Below are 10,338 nucleotides of genomic sequence, written 5' to 3' on the forward strand. Positions count from 1 at the left end.
CCTTTCCTCCCAGCTGTCAATCTAGGTGAGTGATGGCTGAATTCTATAAGACAGAAAAGCTCAGAAAATTCAAAGGCATTCAGTTAGTATCTAATGGAAACTTCTTCACTTGGATTATATTTTATCATCACCTTTGTGAGCACTTCAGCTTCCTTATTTGGAAACTGAGATGTTCAGTTAACAGTGAGTAGATGAATCTTATTATTTAAAAATTCATTTAACTGAAATTGGAAGAATTAATTTTTCAGACACTATTCACATTTGAGATTTATTAGCTACAGATAGCCAGTAGCTAGTCTGTTAGACAATGCATATATAGAATATTTCCATTATCACATATGTTTCTGTTAGAACTGTTTTAGACCATGTTTTAGCTTGTTAAGGCATGGTCCATGTTCATAAGCTATATATGCTCCCTAGGTGGTAAGCAGACTGAAGATCCAACCAGAAAGATAAACACCCATGAAGTTAAGATATAGGTATAAATTGTTCTACACAGGCACACTTATTTGTGAGGAGGAAGAGGATCAAACAGTCAATGTCAGCAGAATCAACCCTCTTAACTCCAGGAAAGAATAGGTAAAAATTTTAGCAGTTCTTTGAAGCTTTGCTTCTGTGATTGAAATTGACTGTGGTATTTTCAATGGTGATTTTGTTGGAAAATAAAAATGTGTAATTATCACATTAGCTCAGTGAAGAATTAGGGTTTTTGCTTTGTAAATGTAATTTGGTATTTATATGTGACATTTCAATTTCTGTTGGTATCAATACACCCCAAATACCTTTATATGGTCTCTGAGTTGTTTCTTTCGTTAATTTTGTTGTTCTTACAGCAGGCATTTTAGAAATTAGTGGAAAAGTTAAAACTTTCTTGTGTTTTGCAATCCCATTATTTCTCCATAAGCTTAATAAAAAATGAGAATCCAAGAACTATGTGAGGAAATTGTATCTCCAATCACCTGTTCACTTTCATTAATTACTGGACCAAAGGGAACTGGCTCCCCAGAATCTCACCTTCAGAATTCAAGAATGAGGTGGGAATAAGACAAGGAAATAGAAACATAGTAATTTGCACTGAAGTTCCTGTGCTGTCACAATGAACCCTTGTTCTCATGCAATCTTTTTGAATCCCACAGTTAGCTTTTTTGTGGTTTTTATTAGTATGACAAAGATGATTGACCTTCCCAGATTTACAGTTGGAAGTGTGTGGCATACATTCCTTTATCTAGGAATCTTCCTTAAAATTGTGCATCATTCACTTTGGGTCTCAGTCCCTTTTCCATCCTTGTAGCAAGTATGTATTTCTACAAACAGATACGTTGGTTCATCATTTGTCTTTAAATGATTAAATTATATGGATTTTGGAGGTTGTGTGATTTGCAGTAGAAGGGAGGTATTATGCATAGGACCCTTTGGTACATGTTGACATTTCTTTGTGGAATTCTTATTTGGGTCCTCACTCATGAACTCATGTGTAAGTAATTCTCCACATATTCCAGTATACTCGAGTAGAGTGGGACAATGCATTAGAAATTTAAAACATGCCTATAATTCTTTTAAAGTATACTTTTAAATATAATGATATAAATAAAAGCTTTTGTTTTGTTTTTATTTTTTATTTTAATATTATCGTCAAGGTGATGTACAGAGGGGTTACAGTTACATAAGTAAGGTAGTGATAACATTTCTTATCTAACTTGTTACCCTCTCCCTCATTTTTCTTCCTCTTTCCTTCACTCTCTCAATCCCTCCCCAGTTGTACAAGTCATTTCCAACATAATTAACATTTGATTTCCTTTAATTAAATGTTTGTGATGTTCCCATCCTGGAACTCCACAATGTAAACACTAAAACAACACGGTTAGACCCCTCTGACATGCATATATACATATGCATATTTTCCTACAATTTGGGGTCATATATTTGTTTGATTATTCATTTGTTTATTGCCCAAACTGGAGCTTGAATCCAGGGACTACACATTGTTCTCTGCTTTTTTTTTTACCTCAGCGCTAGCCACAGGCCCATTTCTGTCATTTTGGTGGTGAAATGGATTTTCCTCTGGGGGCTGGTTTTGAACCATGATACTCAAATCTCATCCTTGTGAGTAGGTAAGATTACAGGTGTGAGCTTACGTTATAAGTTGACTTTTCATTGCATTATATCATTCATATATTTCCTATCCTTAGAAATTTCATACTGTTCTAAGAACATCACTTATAATGATTACATGGGAGTCCAGTGCTTATAAATTCCATAATTAATTAAACTCTCCCTATCACTGAAAATCTTTGTTGTCTCCAAAATATTAAATGCATCATTAAAGTTCTTTTGGATTTTTAATTCTAGTATTTATTTTTATAAATAGGTAAGTATCTGCTGGTTGTTAGAAAGAACCAAATACAAAATTTCTTCTTACATAATGATCCATATTAACTTGGCTCATCTAAAACAGTATGTTACTCCTCCCCATGAAGTTATTCTTTTTCCCAGCATGCTGTTCCAGTTTTGTAACTTTTCACACCTTACCCACTACAATGCTTTTGTCGAAAATCCCTCTTGCTATCATCCAGTTTTTGTAAAAACATTTTCCATGGTATTTCATTAATAAGAAAGCATATTTAACTAATACAAACTCAATGTCATCATTTCCACGGGTATTAGCATTTTAGTCTGGATCAGAACTTGATTCTAACAATATTTCATTTTAATGGAAGAATCAGAGTATTAATTGGAAGGCTGAGGGTTCCCTTATGAACAAATTTTTTCATTCATTGTTTATTTTTGTTTTGGAATTTCAAGGTTAAAGATTACCAGCTCACATATCCTCTGTTGTCCCTGTATTTGATTCCAGTTATCTACATCATGTATATACATTTTTCTAATTTGGGAAGGGGAAGGGAAACAACAAAATGCTGAAACAAGGATACAGGTTGACCAATTGTAACAATGAGAAGTACAATACACTATGTTGAAATCGAACTTCACAACTTCAGGGTAGGGGGAAGGAGGAGTTGGGGAAGTAAGGAGGGAATGGAATGTAGGGAGAAAACAAAGGAGGGGGTAACAATGCTTGACAGGAAATGTACTCATTACTGTACTGAAACTGTAACCCTGTAACCCTCTATACAGTTTCTTTACAATAAAAATATTTTTAAAAAGATTACCAGCTCTTACTTCCATGGTTAACTTGCTATGCACCTTAAATACTTCATATGGCTCAAAAGGGGAAACCAAAAAGAAAGCCACTTTCAATATACATATTTATTTATTGCTGTAACACCGAGATGCCAAATCCAGTGCCAAGCACACAAGAACCCAGAGTACAGTCATTAACCTCTAGAATTCTGAGTTGTTTTCTTTGGCTGGAAATCTCTTAATTGTATTATGCACAATATGCAGAAATGTCCTGAAAAAATATTCATGGATAAAAACAGTTCTACAAGATCAGGAAAATTTGCACCATGATAAAAAGAGGAAAATAAGACAAGAAAAATTCTATTCCTGTTTATATAAAAGCTAGGATTGGACATGGGTCTACCAATAGACTGAAGAAGAGAGACAATTAATTAAGTGAGTTGTCATTATAAATGTAATAATATAATGATATACATGATAAAATAGAACCTGATGATAAGCCATGAACTCTGCCTGGGGAGTTCAAGAAAATCATTATTGCTACGTATCGTGATACATAGGATGGGAGAAAACAAATATTTTGTAAAATGAAGAAAATCTTATGAAGTTCAGTAATCTCCAAATATTATGATCAAGGAACGTAATGTATCAGGAACAAGGTAGCAGTGAATTGGAGAGTGAAATTGGAGAGATTGAAATGACCATATTGCTTGGTATTATGGTACTTCCTTAATATGCACAGGGCCCTGGGCTCAATCTCCAGCACTAAAAAGGAAGGGAAGAAAGAGACCAAGAAAGATTTGCAAGGTGGGCCTGGCACCATCATAAAGTTTTATTCTCTAGCCCTGGATTTCAGACTGTTAATTTCACATTATTACTGCATGGGTGATTTTAAAAGTACAGTTGCCCAAGTCTCAGCAATTTTATATGCGTGGGTACAGATGTATGAACTACAGCTGAGATGACTTAGGGGAACCAGTAAAGCACCCAGGATAGAGATATTATGGTAGCACATATGAGTCTAGAACTTGAAGCAAAGTCTGTGAGCCTTTATTTCTGCAGAGAAATAAATGCACATGGTATGTTAGCCTATGTATGGATCTAGATTAGTCTGAGTTTAAATGTACCAATATACCAGCTTTGCAACCTTTGGTAAATTACCTACCTCTTTTTAAGCCTCTGTTTCCTATTTTGGACATGGGAGCCAATGAGATTACAGGGCAAGAGTGTTCATAAAGTGTTTTCTGGCTATATATTTTTAAATTTGTTATAACTACCATTAGTTGACTTGATTACATAGTGTGAATGTGCACCAGGTGCTGATGAGCAAGGCAGAAGACGATGAAGTGTACTGTCTTAGGTCTCTCAGGTATTTGATGTCATTCCTTACACTCCAAAATTTATGAAGACAAAGTTGGACAATGGGGCAGTTTTAAAACTTTTCTCTATGGAGCCTTAGTCTCTGGAAAGATGGAAAAATTAAATAGAGAAACTGGGGCTAGGAAAGTAGCTCAGTAGTAGAGTGCTTGCCTTGCATGCATGAGGCCTTTGGTTCGATTCCTCGGTTCCATTCCTCAGCAGAAAAAGCTGGAAGTGAGGCTGAAGCTCAAGTGGTAGAGTGCTAGTCTACAGTTTTAGAGCTGAGGGACAGTGCACAGGTGCAGAGTTCAGGCCCCATGACCCACAAAAAAAATACAAAAACAAAAAACCTACAAACAATCCATTTCAGATGGCTTACTGTTAGCCCTTTAGACCTACCGATGACAAATTACCCGTGACTGAATTGGTTTTAAACAACAAATTTATTTCTACATTCTGCAGCCTGGAGATCCAAGATTGCAATGCCAGCATAGTCAGGATTTTTTTTTCTGCGTAATTTACTGTATTAACTATCAGAAGTAAAATCTATTTGGTTTTATTTAAATCTCATTCATGAAGGCCTGCCTCCATGACTTAATTACCATCCACATATAAACAAAGGTCCACTTCTGCCTCAAACTGTGATCGTCCTACTTCTGTCTCTCTTATCAATATATGGCACCAGTTTGATTTAGATATTGAGGTACCAGTATTCTATTTTTACCATACCAACAGCAAACCTTCTATAACTTCCAGTGTCTAGTTCATAAGTAGTTAGAATTATAAGCATGTACCACTACATCAAGCTGAATTTTTCTAAAAAGAAATCTTCAGTAGCTCGGCTAACAAAGAGATATTCAATAACTTCTCTTTAGTCACCAATTCTATGCCTCTGGAACTTCTTTCTCATTTTTCTCCTCACAGAAGCAGGCAAGTTTGTGATAAATTCAGTTTGTTAATGCTTTCAAAATATTCCTTTTTAGACTACATTCTTCATGCCTCATGTTCCATAGCATAGTGATTTTCCTTACCAAAAATATTTGTCTCAGCCAGGAGAGGTGACTGATGCCTACAATCCTAGGTACTCAGGAGGCTGATATGTAAAACTTTAGTTGGAATCCAGCCAAATATTTTCTATCTAAATGGAAACTGGGTGCCTTTTATTAGCATAAAAATCATAATTCCATATTTGTTATAATAATATCTTACAAATTTAAAGTTATTCATTTGATAACCTTAATAGAAACAAGCAATGAAATATGGATTATCTAAGGAAATAAAAGTCATTCATTACAATCCTAACTTGTTTTAGGAGAGAGCTGAAATCTCCTTCAGAAAACATAACCAGGTGCCATTGTTACATTTTCCTTTCTGTCATTATCAAAGATGCTTCAGAGGAAACAGACCTAAACAGATATGAGTCCTGGAACATATTGTAAATGCCAGCATTGAATGATCTCTCCATGGTAAGAAAGACAATCTTCACAAATTTTCATGCACCTGAACAACCTATCCTGTTGCTTTGCTCTGAGCCTAGATGAGTTTTCCCATTTGTCTTTCTGTGGCACTGCTTCTGGGGCACATGTGCGTCTTTTTCTTGATTCAGTCAATATGGAGTCTTATTTCCTCTTGCAAACATTCTGAGAAGATATTGCCAGGCCACAAAAAGTATAGATAAAATTTTCATCCCATATTTTCCCCTTACAGTTCTCTTGTCCTGAAAACTCTTTACTAAACAAAATGGAACAATGATTGCACAGTTATATAAAACAGAGTGAGCAGTATCACACTAGTCATAACACCAGAGAGGAACAAATAGAGGAATCATTATTTGCATTTCACCAGTATCATTCGACCTACTGCTCCATATGTTTAAGTGGGACAACTAATAGATGTTTTGCTAGCTGCCAGTGGCTCACACCAGCAATCCTAGCTACTCAGGAGACTGAGATCTGAAGATTGTGGTTGAAAGCGAGCCCAGGATAGAAAGTCCATGAGATTCTTACCTCTAATTAACTACCAAAAAGATGGAAGTGTTACTGTGGCTCAAGTGGTAGCAAAGCAGCTCAGGGACAGCACACAGTCCCCAGAACTAGCACACACACAAATACCGATGCTTCTAGTTTTCCTGGCCATGCTGGTTTTTCGTTTGGTGAAGATTTTGTAAGTCAAATAATCTTGATGCCAACTAATAGCTATGCTGTCTTGCAGTTGTAGTCCTCATCTTCATCTTCCTTGCCTGTACAATGAAGAAAATTCTTTACTAACTGGTGCAGTAGGCTAATCTAGTCATAATGTAACTGTGTGAGAGTGTAACCAGGTAAATTGAGGGGGTGGGTTGGGAGAGATAGAGAAGAATGATCAAATTGGTGACATTGACCAAGATGTACTCACAAAATGACATATTAAATTAAAACTCCTCAAAATAAAAAAATAAAAAATAAAAACACCCTTTTACACTACTTATGTATAATTTCTTAAGTAGAAAAAATTGTAACAAATGCATCAGTGCAATCCACACTTCTTAGGTATAGATTGCACATAGCTGTTTTTTTTTTAAAGAATACAGAACAGTGAAGAGTGGAGCAAATCATTTCCTGAATAAAACTGATCAACTCTACCCCAAAGTTATCATCAATAATGATGTTGACATACACCCTTGATTTCATGCACTGAGAGTATATTTCCCCTCCATCCCTCAATCCTGGGTTTGAACTCAGGGCCAAGATTCTGTCCCAGAGCTTTCCCTCACCCACACTCCATCAAATCTAGTGCTCTAACAGTTGAGCCACAGCTCTAATTCTGGCACTTTTTGGTTAATTGTAGATGAGTCTCATGGATTTTCCTGCCCAGGCTGACTTTGAATCATAATCCTCAGATCTCAGGCTCAGAATATAAGTGTGAGCCCCAGTGCCCAGCTTGAGAACATACTTTTGCACTGTAATTCTCCTCCTTGAAACCTCATAGCCACAATCTTAGGAGAAAAGATTCAGAGAGCCCCCAATTGAAGAACATTCTACAGAATGCCCTGTCCCATACTCATGAAAAAGCAGAAATGCCATCCCTTTCCCTTTGGTGAAAATAATAGATGTTAGATTATTATGACAATAATAATAGATATTATTATAATGCTCACAATATGTATTCCCATCCCCATTGATACCAGGCTTTGTTGAATAACTTACTTTGAAAATGACATGTGAGAAATGATGATGTGTCCTTACTGAGCTTTAGTCCTGTGGTTTCCACTCTTTTCTTCCCCTGGGAACCCCCAGCAGTCAGTGAATCCCAGAATGGACACCATGCTGAGTGGCAGTGGACCTGGAAAAGGCTTGGTAGCATGAGAGAGAGTAATCAAAGTTGTAAACTATTGTGTCATTGTGGTTGGTTTCCCACAGTAAAATTAAGCTCACACTCAGGTCCCAGTTCTAGGTAATCTAGGGCTCTTTCTCTCCACTCCCTCACACCCCTACTCATTCTTCTGAATATTTTCTTTTCTACCACCTTCTCCTCAGGACACACCAGTTCCTGAGTCTCCTTATCCAAGAAATTGTTTATAGGGATAAGCATTGCAGCTTCTTATATTACATTTTCTCTTAGGTGTTTCCTCACTTTTGTCTTTCTGGGATTTTTTTCAGCCAGAAGCTCCTAAGTGTGATGGATCCTGAGATAAAATAGTTCTGCTGGGGTTGGGAAGGTTGCTCAGTGGTAAAGTGATTGTTTTACATGCATGAAGCCCTAGGTTCAATTCCTCAGCACCACATAAGCAGAAAAAGGCAGAAGTGGCGCTGTGGCTCAAGTGGTAAAGTGTTAGCCTTGAGCTGAAGAGCTGAGGGACAGTGGACAGGCCCAGAGTTCAGGCCCCACAACTGACTCGGAAAAAATACCTCTGACACATCTCCCTTGCTTGCTTTCACTCACCTCATGTTGGTATATTAAGAGGCCAGAATAAGATGAAGTTCCAGAAACCTTTTGGAAAGAAAAAGAAACTAACGCATGGGAAGTGAGGGCGTTTTAGAAGAGATTGGGAGCTGAACACAGGCAGGAGGGTTCATGGCTTCAACCTCAGCTGTCTTCTGAATCATTGCCCAGTTACCAGCTGTGAGTCTTTGCTCCAAAATCAATGTGGCGAATTCTGCATTTCTTATTGACTCATCCACATACACAGACCTAGTTAGGCATCCAGAATGACTTAAAATATAGATTTCCTAAATCAGAAAAATCTGTACCACAGAAAATGGACAGAAAGAACTTCATTTAATCAGGTTCAATTCATTTTTACATGCTTACAATTTAACTGAAAGAACATCAAATTCACCCAGCCTTCACAAAATCAAAATATCCAAGCAACTATATTTTACAGGAAGTAAATATTCACAGCACAAATCAGAATTTCTGAAGAAGTGGTATTCTCAGAATATAAGGAATTTAGGTTCAGGACACATGGCAGACATTTCACATCAGCATCAAGATTAAATTCATTAGCACAGGCTGCAAAATTTGCTTACTCGGGCTGGGAAGGAGGCTCAGTGGTAGAGCGCTTGCCTTGCATGCCTGAGGCCCTGGATTCGATTCCTCAGCACCACATAAGCAAAAAAGAAAAAAGCCGGAAGTGGCACTGTGGCTCAAGTGGGAGAGCACTAGCCTTGAGTTGAAGAGCTAAGAGACAACGCCTAGGCCACGAGTTCCGGCCCCACGACCGGACCTCCCCACCCCCCCCAAAATAGTTGCTTACTCTCAGCATGTAAGCACATATCATTTTTATCTGATCCTTAATTTAAAAACAAGGTGGAAGAGTTTGATTTCCCTTCTCAATTTCAATCTTCAAATTCATATTTTCTTCTAAGGAAGTCATTCATCTTACTCACCTGAAAATACCGAATATGTGTTCAAAGGAGGGTTTTCTGGGCATCAGGGAGCAAAATAGGAGTGAAACAGGCTACAGGAAACTTGATTGTTCAAGAATAAAACATGTTTGTAATTCCATGGAAAGCCTCGATGGCACAGCTAAGCTAGTTTGAAAGGACTTGTCCTTTCCACAACCTAGGTGGGAAGGTGGTTGGGTGGGAGGGGAGAAATGTCTTAGTTTCAGAAAAAGGCAAAAGAATGGTTCATGGGTTTTCTTCTCAGAAGAGAACCTTTAAATAGGATACATTTTTCTCTTCACAAAACACTTAATTATACAGTAGTCCCCTTCACTGTAATTTCCCCTTCTCTAGTTAGGTACCTGTGCTCAACTGTGCTCTGAAAAGATTAAAAGGAAAAAATCTCATATTTTGAAAGAGATCACATTCACATAATATCTTTTTTGGTTTTGCGGATGTAAGATCTCACTGTAAATCTCTCATTATTTTCCTGTCTCGACTTTGATTTCTGGGATTACAGGTGTGCACTTCCACACCTATTTCACATTACTTTTTTTACAGTATATTGTTACAATTCTTCTATTTTATTAGTTACTGTTATTATTGTCTTACTGTACCTAATTTATAATTTAAGCTTTATTGTAGCTATATTTGTCTGGGTAAAAGCATATAATGGTCATCTTGGTATTTATAGGGTGGCTTCCAGAACTGATTGAGTGTACTAAAATCAGCATAGGCTCCAGGCCCATATAGAAAATAGCATAATATGTCATACAAAGTAAGTTATACTTTACATCACGTCAAGGTTATATCTATTACCGACATATATGTAACAGTACGTAAATAGTTGCTATATTGAATGTGAGGGGACTGTCATCTAGGGAAAACTTTGCTGATTATATTTTAATTTTTGGTTTAGTTAGCATTTAAAATATATTACTATATAATTTAAAGCCTATTTTTAAAATTTCCTCAT

The sequence above is a fragment of the Dipodomys spectabilis genome, unplaced genomic scaffold (genome assembly GCF_019054845.1).
Source record: "Dipodomys spectabilis isolate Male_0828 unplaced genomic scaffold, ASM1905484v1 ptg000143l, whole genome shotgun sequence".
Taxonomy (NCBI): Eukaryota; Metazoa; Chordata; class Mammalia; order Rodentia; family Heteromyidae; genus Dipodomys; species Dipodomys spectabilis.